At 40.3% G+C, this 13581-nt stretch overlaps 1 protein-coding gene across 1 annotated transcript in view; it reads right to left on the minus strand.

The window, feature by feature from the left end:
- LOC148040934 (dicarboxylate transporter 2.1, chloroplastic-like) overlaps positions 1 to 13581 on the minus strand; it is a 40952-nt gene that overhangs the window by 24895 nt on the left and 2476 nt on the right. The window lies entirely within an intron of this gene.

Raw genomic sequence — 13581 nt, forward strand, 5'->3', positions numbered from 1 at the left:
AGTGAAAAATGTCTATAAGTACAATAGAAAAGAACAAATGAATGAAAAATTTGTAAGTATCATCACTGTCACTATCTAGAAAAGTAGTCACCTCCTCTCAAACTAGAAGAAAAAGCAAGAGGGAAGCACCCTCTCCATCAATCTAAAGACGTAGAGGAGGATGTACCCAAGCCGATCTTGGGTAAAAGGTATTGAAGAGCAGGCCGGTTAACCGCTTTGGTCAAAATGTCTACAAAATTGTCTAATGAAGACACAACCTCTAGGCGGATAGTGCCTAGCTCAACCTGCTCTCTCGAAAAGTGGAAGCGAACTCCCGCATGCTGCATCCGTGGTGTGATGATCGGATTGCCCACAAGGGCAATGGCACTCTAGTTATCGTAGTATACAACAGTAGGAGAGTCACAAGGGAAGTGAAGCGCCGCCAGTAAGCTCCTCTAGATGGCCTCGGTGGTGCCATCAAAGAGAGCCCTATACTCAACCTCGGTCGTGAAAGCCACCACTATCTCTTGCTATTACGGCTGGACCAAGAAATGGGAGCCGTGCCCAAGGTGAAGAGATAGCCACCATGGAAACGCCAGGTGTCAGGATCTCCTGCCCAATTAGGATTAGTATATCCCTGCCAATATAAACCAGAACCATAAGTGAGGCCATAAGAAGAAGTACACCGTAAATAATGCAACACACACACATGCAATCCAACGTGACATCCTAGGTGCTGTGAAATACTAATTGAGAATGCTGACTAGGTAAGCTAAGTCTGGCCTAGTATAAATTAACCAAAGAAGTTGCTTGCATGCCATTTCCATATCTGTCTAGTTCCTATGCTCTACGACTCCATTCTAAGTCTAAGAGGGAAAGTTGGTAGAGGTGAGTTGGCGAGAGATGCCATGCTTCTATAGAAATTCAGAAAACTCCTGAAAAATGAACTTACCACCGCTATCACTCCTCATGCAACCAACACAGTAACCCGTCTAGTTATGAACCAACAGCACCCAAGCAAAGAAATATGTAAAAGCATCGGACTTATGCTTGAGGAAGTACACCCACATGTATCTCGAATGATCATCCACTATCAAAAATAAGTATAGCACGCCGTTCAAGGCGACAGTGAATGTTGGCCCACAAATATCAATGTGAACCAATCTAAGAGGTGCCTCAGCTCTATATGTAGACTACTCAAAAAGTGGAGTATGGTGCTACTTTCCAAGCTAACATGCTCTACAGACATCTTGAGCTAGCTTTAGGCGAGGAAGGCGTTAGCAGATATGTCAACTCATGTGTGAGCCTGAGCTGCTGAGGCTTAGGCACATTTTTAAAGCTATTTAGGTATTTTTTATTGTGTCATTTTATGGTCATATTGGGCATTTATTCCTGGCCGACCTGACATATATATGACATTATTTGTGCCTATTTATTATGGGCTCCTCCTCCTCACTTGGTTAGTTCACCACCTGGAGTTCCCATGGAGAGGAGCCAGTGCCAATGCCCACGCAACCAATGACTCACTGTTGTATGCGACAGTCTCATGTCTGATATATGGATTCCATTTCCCGAGCATACATCTGAGTTCTCATATGTATTGTGTTCTTTCTTTCCCTTTCTCTTTTGTTTTATATTTCAACAGTTTATAACAGCTTATGTTTACGCTTCCATTGCTGCACCACTTCTGACATGGTATCAGATTTCAAGATTTGTGCTCCTGCAGTGTTTTCTTGTTGATTTCAAGACTATTTTCACCCTTGCTGATCAGGTGACTGCTGCTTCATACAGGCGACCTGTTTTACCTGCGTTTTTTTTAGATTTACCATCGCCTGCCGTCTACAGCCCCTCTACTACCTGCATTTTCAGTTTTCAGACTACTGCAATAATTTTCCAGCCTATTTGTGGCAGTATTCAGCCTGCGTTTTGGTGTTCCTGACTTCTTCCTGGCTGGGCAACTGTAGCTTCAATCCGTTTTTGCTGTTTTTTCACAATATGACTGATTTTTTGATTTTTTGCAGCAGCTTTTGTCTTCTTTTGGTCAGATTTTGGGTTATACTGTATGTGAACTCTTGTTTTTTGCAGTCTGTGCTCGTGTTTTGGTTGTGTTCCCTCTCCAAATACCTTCTTTTCTCTACTTCTCTTCTACATCCTCTACAAATGGCTCCTCCATGCACATCCACTGATGACAAGCTCCATAGACCTGATTGTTACACGTAGAGTGCGGTGATAAAGGCCTCGTTTATCCAGAAGCGCTTATGGTACGTGGTTGGTGGAGCTATGGCATATCCTCAACAACCTTCTCCTATTCCATATGATTTTGATTTAGACAACCATGAGAAGGTAGTGCTTACATGGGGTTCGAATGATGCCCGTGCTTATTCGGCCTTACTTCGGTGTATTTCCAAAGAAGTCCTACCGGCAGTCGCCTCCTACAGGACAGCTTCAAACATATGGTCGAAGTTGCAGTTAATGTACGAGGCTCCTTCCACCATGAGGGCCATTACTCTTTATGGCTAGCTCCAGCAACTGAAGTTTGAACCCAAAGATACAATCCAATCATTCCTACTTTGTATTACCCAACTCTAGGACCAGCTTCGCACTATGCAATCTGCCCTATCAAAGGCACATCTTGTTGGTACGGTACTCTACAAGCTTCCTTGGGAGTTTGATGGAGTGGTGAATGCTTTACGGGTGCAGACATCTACGACTCCAGTCAGTTTTCTTCATATGTCCTCAATGCTCCTTCAGCATGAGACAACTTTGCGGCAACAAGGGCGGCTTCCGTCACATTATGGAGGTTCAGGTGAGGCTTTTACAGCTTCAGAGAGGATTCGAAGACGAAGAAGTCGAAGGCATAATGTTACCACTCTGGCAAGAAGGACCATTTACGGAAGGACTACAAAGAGTTAGCGGCTTCCAAGAAGAAAAAGGAGCAAAAGACGAAGCAGGATGCGGACTCCTCCTACAAGTCATCATTTGCTTCAAATTCTGACTCAAATCCTCTGGCCAAGGTGACGTCCAAGGCGCACAAAGGATCCTCTTCTTCTGATCATGGGAAGGGCTTGGTGGCCCTTCCTCAGCTGTCTAGTGGTGGTCATGAGGTCATCCCTCACAACTCTCCAGTGTCAGAGAGGGAGTGTGAGAGGGTGGTGAAATGAGGCAGCTATGCCTCATCTATATTTCTATACAGATGCACACGATCCAAAGAGGGGCGTCCCTGATGCATCAACCAAAGTCTGGCAGTTACAAATCCTGGAGCTAGGATTGGCATCCAGGTTCATGATGGGCTGGTTCTTTGACAGAGAGTGGGTGGCTTTCGTCAGGAGCTTACATGAGGGGACACTTTGGCGGTTTGGCCAAAGGAGGGGATCCATGGTCATTTATGTGATGTGGCATTGGTGACAGGATGGTCACGTGTGCTGCATCAACCGCATTGTTGACAGACATTGAGAGCTACTATGATCTTCTCTATTTTTCGGAGCTGGTACGAACGACATCAACATCAGGTTCTCTCCGAGACACCTTGGTGGTGGCTTGATCACCCATTGTTTGGGTATCCATGGTTCTACTTGGTGGTTCTATCTTGTATGGTTTATGATTCATTCTCATAGTACCATTAGATTGTATCAGATTACCAATGATCTGAGAGAGGGTATTAACAGATATGTCAGTTCATATGTGAGTTTGAGCTACAGGGGCTTGGACATATTTTTTAGGCTATTTAAGCATTTTTTATTGTGTCATTTTATGGTCATATTGGGCATTTATTGCTTGCCGACCAGCATTAAATACTAGCCGACCTGACATAATTTATGGCATTATTTGTGTGTATTTATTATGGGCTCCTCCTTAGTTGGTCAATTCACCACTTGGAGTTCCCGTGGAGAGAGAAGCTGGTGCCGGTGCCCACGCAGCCAATGGCTCACTATTGTATGCGACAGTCTCATGTCTGATATATGGATTCCATTTCCCGAGCAGGCATCTGAGTTCTCATCTGTATTGTGTTTTTTCTTTCCCTTTCTCTTTTGTCTTGTGTTTCAGCACTTTATTACAACTTATGTTTACGCTTCCATTGCTGCACCACTTCTAACTGAATAGGAGTCATGATGTGTAGCTTCACTACTCTCCACAATCCAAACAAATGCTGATGTGCTCAGTTGTGACAAGTGGGCCTCTGCGGTAACCTCATCGGGAGGCAACTCACAGATGTGGATGAGACTCGCATTGGATGACTCTATGGAGTCGGTGTGGGCCTCTGCAGACTAGTCAGACAAGCCCTTTGGAGTTAAAAACGTTGTCAACTAAGATGACTGACTAACCAGTAGCAGTGTGACTCTAATCTTTCCATTGCCTCTTAACATCACCATGTCTCCCTTGATGGGGGTTACCCAACTGAGGGGCGGGGGTCTGTGACTTGGGCTTTGGTCATATGCCTCTCGCCTTTGATTAACACTCATCGTCAAAATGGCCAACTGTTTGACAATGTTGATAATACTTATTCTTCTTAGGTACATTCTGCAACTCGGATTTGAGTTGAGACTAGGAGTTTCCTTGTGATTCCCTTGGTTGATTTCGATTTTGATTTTAATTTAAAATTTAATTTTGTTTACCCATCCCTTGTTACCCCTTCTGAGAATGAGTAACAAGAGTCCCCTCTAAGGATTATTCATATAAAATTGAACGAACAATCATACATAATGCAATAGTTGACATTCAAATTCATAGAATGCAGGCAAATTGGGTAGAGAAATCACTTGCAACACAAAATTAAAGTATTTATGCGGCAACTTGTTAAGAAACAATGTGACCTATTCGTTAGAGGACTTAGGACTCCCTGTAATGGAAAATTCGGCAAGGAGATGCTGATACTCAGTCATCTTGACTTTCAAGTCATCCCAATCAAAGTTTTTGAAGTTCTGAAGCTCATGGTCAAGATTTATTCAACGGATTCTATCCCAAGCCACATGACGGTCAAATCAAGTGTGCCCATCGCTTTGACACTAAGTCAAAATGTTAAAGCTAAGAATGAAACTCAAAGAATAAGCCTTGCATCAGCTCGACAACAGTAAAGATATTCCTAGCCTTCCATGAGCCAACGACCTCGTATGGAACAAGTGCGGAATCAGGTTAGGATTCCAACCCCTACACAAGATCCCATAGGTTCTGTGAGTCAAGGACATGTCTCATCAAGTTCAACCAAGTTGTAAAGTTAGATCCGTTAAAACGAGTTTTATCATTGAATGCATGCTTGGCGAAAGATGAGGTAGAACCATTAGATATCAAGAATGTGGGATAAGATGGATATGGAGGATAAAATGGTAGTAGTGGAGGTGGTAGTGTTGATGCTGTTGATGCTGCTACCTGGTAAGAAGAAGGGGCAAGAGGTGGCTAGGCAAACTAAAACCAGCCTTTCTCCTCAAATAGGGTGCTAAATCCCTGATTACAACTTAATTACAGCTGCAAACAATGAATGCAAATCTGAAAATACAAATTTACTTGTGCTGAACTTGGACAATGCACACCCGATTGGCCCCAAAATTGGCATCCCTTTCGGTATTTCTTTAGCTTTATTGAAAAAAAAGTTAATTTACAATGGGATTCTCCTAATCGGTATTTCAACTACCCTTGCTGTCCAAAATGACCAGCAAGTTTTCAATCTATTTTGCCCCTTGATTTGGGCACTCAATCGGCCTTCACCACTTCATAGACGATGGAAATGCCCCAAATTCAATACCTAGCTAGTCCTCCACCTAAATTCAGCTGAAATTCACCTTCAGCCTTGTTGAATTACAATGGGATTCTCCCAATCCCTTTCGGTATTTCAACTCCTCTTGCTGTCCAAAGTGACCAGCAGGTTTTCAATCTATTTTGCCCCTTAATTCGGGCACTCAATCAGCCTTCACCACTTCATAGACAATGGAAATGCCCCAAATTCAATAGCTAGCTAGTCCTCCACCTAAATTCAATTGAAATTCACCTTCAGCCTTGTTGAATCCAAGACTTGGAGCTTCCCATTTCTGGCACGTTTCCCAAGGTTGTTACTAAACCCTAATTTCTCCTGTAAATTAGGGTTTGCAGTAGAGAAATTTGCGATTTCTCAGCCTCCAAGGGTCCAAATGCTAAGATCTTCGGAGCAAGGCTGTGAAATGGCTGGGAGATGAGAGGGAAAGTTGTAGAGAGAGAAAATTCAGAGTTTTGTCATGAAGAATGACTGAAAATCAGTCAAGTGCAATTGCTGCCCTGCCACAACAGCATGTAGATGCAAAGAACTGAAGAAAATCAATCATTTACTGCTACCACCCTGCCTCAACAGCCTGTAGATGCTATTTTCTGCTGTTAATTGGTCTTCTTTTGCCCCTCGCTGCCTCAGAAGGTCCTCCAATGGCTACAAATCAGACCACCAACAGCCTCCACTTCCTCTCTCTTACAACCTGAATTTATAAAAAATACCTCTCCAACCTCTAAAGACGTTTTTTAGTCTTGGATGGGCATTTTTGACAAGTGGCAACCTTCCCAAATGGTTTTTCCAACATTTTTCATAATTAAATATCAATCTTCGGTCTTTAAATACTGAAAATTAATCTAATAATTATTTCGGTACCCTAAAAAGTAATCTAACTAGCCAATAATTAAATTGGCTAGGCAACTTCCATTCCGGAGTATCTCTGCACCATCTTTAACCATCAGATTGGCGTTAGGTACCATTAAATGCCACTTCTCTAATGTCACCAAACTGACACTTATGTCCAAATGCATAACCTAGGCCAACAACTGGCACCATATACCACCAAGTATCTTTGCGGCATAACTTATAGCAACTTTTGCCTTTGACATCCCGTAATTTCTTCAGGTCCCGAGCTCGTAAATTTACTTTAATCCCAAATGCACCTCACATGTACAACACTTAATCACGTGATTAAAAATTAATCCACATGTTAAGTGAGGTTTCAAAAATACATGTCCTCATGACACAAACATAGGTTGTGAGTGTCCAATGAGTGCCAATTGATACGAAGGCACACTAGGACACATAAGCCTTGTCCAAATGTCAACTTAGACAGAGCATAATGACCAGAGGATCCACTAGGTAATGCCATGGAGGCAAACTGTGGCTGCAATTGATCCACACTCAAGAGAGACTGAAAAGAATACCCAAGTTGCAATGATCCCAAAAGTGTGTGAGAAAAAGGTGGAATACTACCTGGCTGAGGAAGGGATGAGATCCTAATGATTGTGCCTAAGTTTCAAGAACCCCATTGTGTGATGAATGAAAACACATGTGATCCTACATGAGAGCCAACATGCAGTGCACCTAATGAAGGCTGAAAGGATTTGGCAATGAAATAAGAGGGTGGGATGAGAGGGAGATTAAATGGATTTGTGATAGATATAGATGTGCAAAATAATGTGAGCTCCTTTTGTCCATTAAATACATTAAATTGAAATAATGATGATGATGATGTACCTACTTCATTTTAACCTTTAAAAATAAAATTAATTGAAGGAAAAGAAGGTACTCACAGTTTCTTGTTTCAATTGCTTGCCTAGTCTTGAGTTCATAAAGAAATATTTGCCTTCCTCATTACTCGTACACTAGAAATTGTTTTGCATACGTCCTTCATCATGAAAATCATCCATACCAATAGAAGAAGCGGAATCATCATTAACAAAATCTGAAATGGTAGACATACTTGGCACCAAAGAGAAAAGTATAAAGGCAATGGAGTGTACTCTATGCCAGATTTCACTTGCGGAAGGCCAATCCTAAGTGGAGATTCCGCCCTTTCTGCATGATCAGAGATCAAATGCACCAAATCTAAAGGATGAAATTTAAACTTACTTTCTATCTGCGGATGGGCTCTCAAAATGAGATTGTACTCAATTGCTACAGTGATCTCATAAGATCGTGGAACTCCATGGTAGTCCAATGTCTGTTCGGTCATATGGTAGTCCATGGTAGTCCAATGTTTGTCCATTGGATGCTTATGAAGCAAGCTGAGTCCACTCCAACTCGTTTCTTGATGGATTTAGCTCAAACATGAGATCTACTACTCTGTTGTTCCTACTTCTTGTGTAGAGCTTTCACATCAAGGCCTAGGTTTCTCTCAAAGAACCCAACTCTAATACCATGTGAAAAAATACCCTAACACATACCAATTATATCGTACGACAAAGTACACACTGATAGAAAAACATAGTTAGGGTTAGGGTAACTTAAAGAAAATGAACATAAAGAGTGAATGAAATGATATGACTATTGAATATATAATGCTCATGTAGCAAGCACATTATGTAGTGAATGAATATTGTACCTCGAACTCTTATATCTCAAGGATCAAGGCAGGGATAATAAGCTAGAGAGTGTATCATACTCCGAACGGATCCCGAATCGCAGCAAGGTAACCTCCGGATGTCGAGCACCAACAAATGCAACTAAGGAAGGTTAAATCTAATGCAAACAGCAGTGCAAGAGAGAGAGACTAAAAACACAAGTGAGGAGAGAGTGAGAGACTAAAAACGCAGGTAATGACAGAGAAAGACAACGTTGGCTGCAAGAGAGAGAAAACAACAAACACGGGCTGCATGAGAGAGAGTAAAAACACAGAAAAAACTAGCAGCAACAATCAGTATGCTGAAATCAACTCCAAACAGTGTGTGGTAGACTAGAAACAAGCGCCAGATTGTTGTAGAGAGCAATGGCCACCTTGGACCTTAATGTCCTCCACGTCCAAGGTATGGGCAGCAAGCTAGAATACCTGAAATCTGCAAAAACGAGATTAAGGCTAAAAGGAGGGAAGCATACCTATTTATAGAAAATTTAGGTCCTCCCAAGTGACACTCTCTCGGAACACATTTCTTTTTAAATAAACAAGGTCTCTTTCTTAATAAATCATGTTTGGGGGTTGTTTAAGTGAAGCTAATACATTTTTAGCTCAACAACTATGAGTGTGTGTGAGTGTGCATGTGCTACTAAAGCCTAGCCTAACAAAAATATGAGTGCAACATTTCAGACCAAAATGCCAATGCAGCAACCAAACAGAAGAATAGAAACATAAGCACCCAACAAAAGAGAAAGAAAGAACACAATAACAATGAAGACGATGATGATAAGGCATTGGTAATGGAATCGATAGATGACATGAGACAAGGTAAATCCTTAAGGGACACATCTCTAAGTGACTCTCTACAGTAGACCTACTCTCTCTCGACAGCAGTTGAAATCATCATAGAACCTTTTAGAAGATATACCATGTCATCATAGAACCTTCTAGAAGATATGCCATGTCATTGTCCTCATCATCGATGATGTTATCATGAAACATTCTAGAATATCTTTAGCCGCCCTCCAACACCTATAAAAGGAGAGGCTCGCTATAGAGCTTCTCAGTCTTGCCAATGTCAATCTTGGGAGCTTAAGGAGTAAGTAACTTCGAGTTCCAATTCTAGTTCTTGTCTAGTCATCGTATCTAGACTTATCTTGTCTTCCATTATACTCATGTTGTCTTGTCGCCTTATAATCTTGTAGTATGAGATATTGTCTAGTATTGTCTTATATCTTGTTCATCCCGTCGATGAAGATCTTGTAATTCTGATATCTTGTATCTATACCTACGGTCTTGGATTATGGGATCCCTCATATCCTATCGAGTCTTATTGTCTATACCTGTTATTCTCCAAATCTTGTTATCATTGTAACTTGTGCCCTAACATGGTGTCATGAGGACATTTATTTTTGAAACCTCACTTAACATGTAGATTAATTTTTAATCACGTGATCAAGTAAATGTTGCACATGTGAGGTGTAACTAGGATTAGAGTAAACCTACGAGCCCGAGACCCGAGAAAATCACAAGATGTCAAAGGCAAAAGTTGCTATAAGTTATGTCGCATAGATACTTGGTAGTATTTGGTACCAGTTGTTCACCTAGGTCATCCATTTGGCCATAAGTGTCAATTTAGTGACACTATAGAAGTGGTGTTTAATGGTACCAAACGCCAATCTGATAGTCAAAGATGGTACAAAGACACTCGAGAATGGAAGTTGCCTAGCCAATTTAATTATTGGCCAGTTAGATTACTTTTCAGGATACCAAAATAATTATTAGATTAATTTTTAATATTTAAAGACTGAAAATTAATATTTAATTATAGAAAATACTGAAAAAACCATTTCGAAAGGCTGCCACTTGTCAAAAATGCCCATGCAAGACTAAAAAACGTCTTTAAAGGTTGAGAGAGAATTTTAGTGTACTCAACCTGCAAGAGAGAGGCAAGAGATGTTGGTCTGATTTGCAGCCATTGAAAGACCTTCTGAGGCAACTTGAGGGAGGAGAACACAAATCAATAGTAAGTGACAGCATCTACAGACTGTTGAGACAAGGCAGCAACAGTAAATGACTGATTTTTTTCAGTTTTTTGCATCTACAAGCTGGTGAGACAGAGCAACAGCAGTAAATGATAGATTTTCTTCAGTTCTTCGCAAAGAAAGTCTGAATTTTCTCTCTTCTCAGCATTCTCTCTCGTCTCCCAGCCTTTCTACAGCCTTGCTCCATTGATTGCAGCATTGAGATCACCAAAGGCTAAGAAATTTCAGATTTCTCGATTGTAAACCCTAATGTACAGCAAAAATTAGGATTTAGCAGCAGCCTCAAAAAACATGCCAGAAATTGGAAGCTCCAAGACTTGGATTTTTAGGGTTGAAGGTGAATTTCAGCTAAATTCAAGTGGACGACTAGCCAACCATTGAATTTGGGGTATTTCCATAATCTATAAAGTGGGTGAAGGCCAATTAAGTACCCGAATCAAGAGGCAAATCAGATTGAAGACTTGCTAGTCACTTTGGACAACAAGGTGAGTTTGGATTGTGAAGGGGATTGGAAGAATCCCATTGTAAATCAACTTTTTCTTCAATAAAGCTAAAGAAATACCGAAAGAAGTATCAATTTTGGGGCCAATCGGATATGCATTGTCCAAGATTAGTAGATAAATTTGTATTTTCAGATTTGTATTTATTGTTTGATGCTGTAATTAAGTTATAATCAGGGATTTACCACCCATCCATGGAAGGAAGGCTTATTTCACATGGAATTATTGTGTAATCAGAATTGTTGTAACAAATCTTCTATCTAGTCTCTCAAGCACAATCTGGCGCTCCCATTATATCACAAACACATCCCATGCTATGGCCTCTTGAAGAGAATCTACCACATCCTCTTCCTAAACTTGAGTAAAATACTTGGACTTATTCACCATTTCTTTCAAATGATTCACCCTACATGTTGATCTCTTTAGTAATATCATGAGATAGACCAACTCATCAAAAACTACAAATAGCTTTCATGCATCCATCACACAAGTGATAAATAATTTTCAAGCCTTCTCATTATTAAGACCACCCAAGGTAAATAAAACCAAATCATCATCATCAAGCATTGCATCGATAACTGCTAAGGCATCTGTAAAGCTTTTCACTTTCAAAACATACTCATTTATAGACATCTTCTCTTTTTTCAAAATATTTAACTCTTGCTTGGATAGAATCTTTCGTGCCTTTGTATTAACTAAAAACATGTTCTCAAAAATTGTCCAAGCTGCATGTGAAGTTACTCCATTTTTTATATATCCCAACATAGTATTATCAATGATTGCAAATAGCCAATACATTACCTTTTGGTCTTTTGCATTTCATTCTTTCCACGCCTTTAATTATTCTGCAGTCATAGAATTAGTTAGCTCTAACTCTTTTTCTTCACCTGAAACAAACTCATAGAGACCTTTTTCAATAAACAAGTTTGTCACATGAAACTTCCATGATTGATAGTTGTTCTTGTCCAACTTCTTAATGATGGGATTTCCACTGTTTTTTGCCATTATCACAAAATTGATATAAAATAGCAAGCAAGTCTTCTGCAACCTTTCACAACAAGTACACAACAACACATTTAGCAGTCTTTTCCATCAACTACTCAACAATACATGTAATTTGCAACTCTTGGATTTGCTTCGAAGCAAATACCTCAAAACTTACAACTTCAAAATCTGTCACTTGTACACCCACTTTCGGTCGACACAACCGAAATCGCAATATACCCTAAAACCTCTATCTGCAACTTTGCGTATCTAAAACAGGGCCCAAAACGGCCTCAAATAACCAAATCTCACAGCAATTTGAGATTTTTACTCGACCTTGCTTCTAATACCTCCATATTCACTATTCAAGAGAGAGTGTGTAAGAATTAAAAAGCTTCTTATCCATTGCTTGCTTGCTAGACTCCTTGCTTCTTCTCCTTCACTTTAGCCTTCACAACCAACCTCTCTCAATGGCATCACTCTGATACCATATCATGAATTGCATGGTGGGGAAACTTGCTTAAGCTATTGCACCAAACACACACCTTACATACAAGGCAAAGCTCACTCAAGAACACAAAAAAAGAGATAGAGACAAAATAGTTTTCTTGCTCGTTTCTTCTTTTTCTTTCACACACTAAAATGTACACAAGATATAGATAAGATATAACATTAAAAAATGTGGTTTACTAAGTCAAACACCGCATAACTGACTATCCTAATCGGCTAGCACTATAACTATGCCAACTGTAGATAGATACAACAAAAAATAAGTGATTAAGGCATTGGCTATGCAAGAATCATAATGACTACCAACGTGCTAAGTGTAGACGTGCGGATCCATCTAACCAGGTGATCTATTATCAATGTCCGCACATGTTAAGCTTGTCATCTCAACATGTTTGTTGACCCACAATTTACCCACCAGCTATCCATAATCCTAGATCTCATTTAGCTTCCCAAATAGTAGCTTTTCATAAACCACTACATCCTCATCAAGTGCTTGATCAATGGGCTACAAATCGGGAGTATGCAAATGTTGTTGCTTGCGTTGTTGTAGTACCTCAATAGGTTGCTAAATATGACCAAATTCTAGATCACCATTTTGGAACAAAGGCAAAAAAGTGTCAAAAATATCAAGTGAACCCATAAGTGGCTGATTTTGGTTGGTACAAGCATTACCCTGTACTTTTTATACTATATCCAATAAATCTTGATTCTCTCCAAGTTCCCTATTCTCTTCTTTCACTATTGAGTTATTTGTGTTTTCATGCCTGTGTTTTTTGCTTCCACTTTCATTGCACACTCTTGTATATAGATAAGAACTGACCAAGATTTCACTACCTCTTTCTAGATGGCTTTGGTCCACTCTCTCAAATTATGGAGTTCCCAATCAAAGACGGCTTGGCCTCTTGCTTCGGAGCTCCACAAACATAGGGCTGCCCACAACATGACCCATAGAGAGTATCAGCCAAAGATCCATTGTATACCTCTCTCTCTCTCTCTCTCTCTCTCTCTCTCTCTCTCTCAATGAAAACTGTCGAATATTCTAAAGTTTTCGAGTGTGGCCTTCTACTATCTAGTCCACAAACTAGCCAAGGAGATAGAATGACCTAAAAGGCAAGGCTACTACTAATAAGAAAACACATCAAGAAGGAATCATGATAATAAATTGATGTAGTTCGTATTGCATTAGTTCAGGGACCGACAACCAATGCATATCTAAACAATGTGACAAAAATAAGGACC

The sequence above is a fragment of the Lygodium microphyllum genome, chromosome 1 (genome assembly GCF_053477565.2).
Source record: "Lygodium microphyllum isolate KBCC chromosome 1, Lygodium_microphyllum_v1.1.10, whole genome shotgun sequence".
Taxonomy (NCBI): domain Eukaryota; kingdom Viridiplantae; phylum Streptophyta; class Polypodiopsida; order Schizaeales; family Lygodiaceae; genus Lygodium; species Lygodium microphyllum.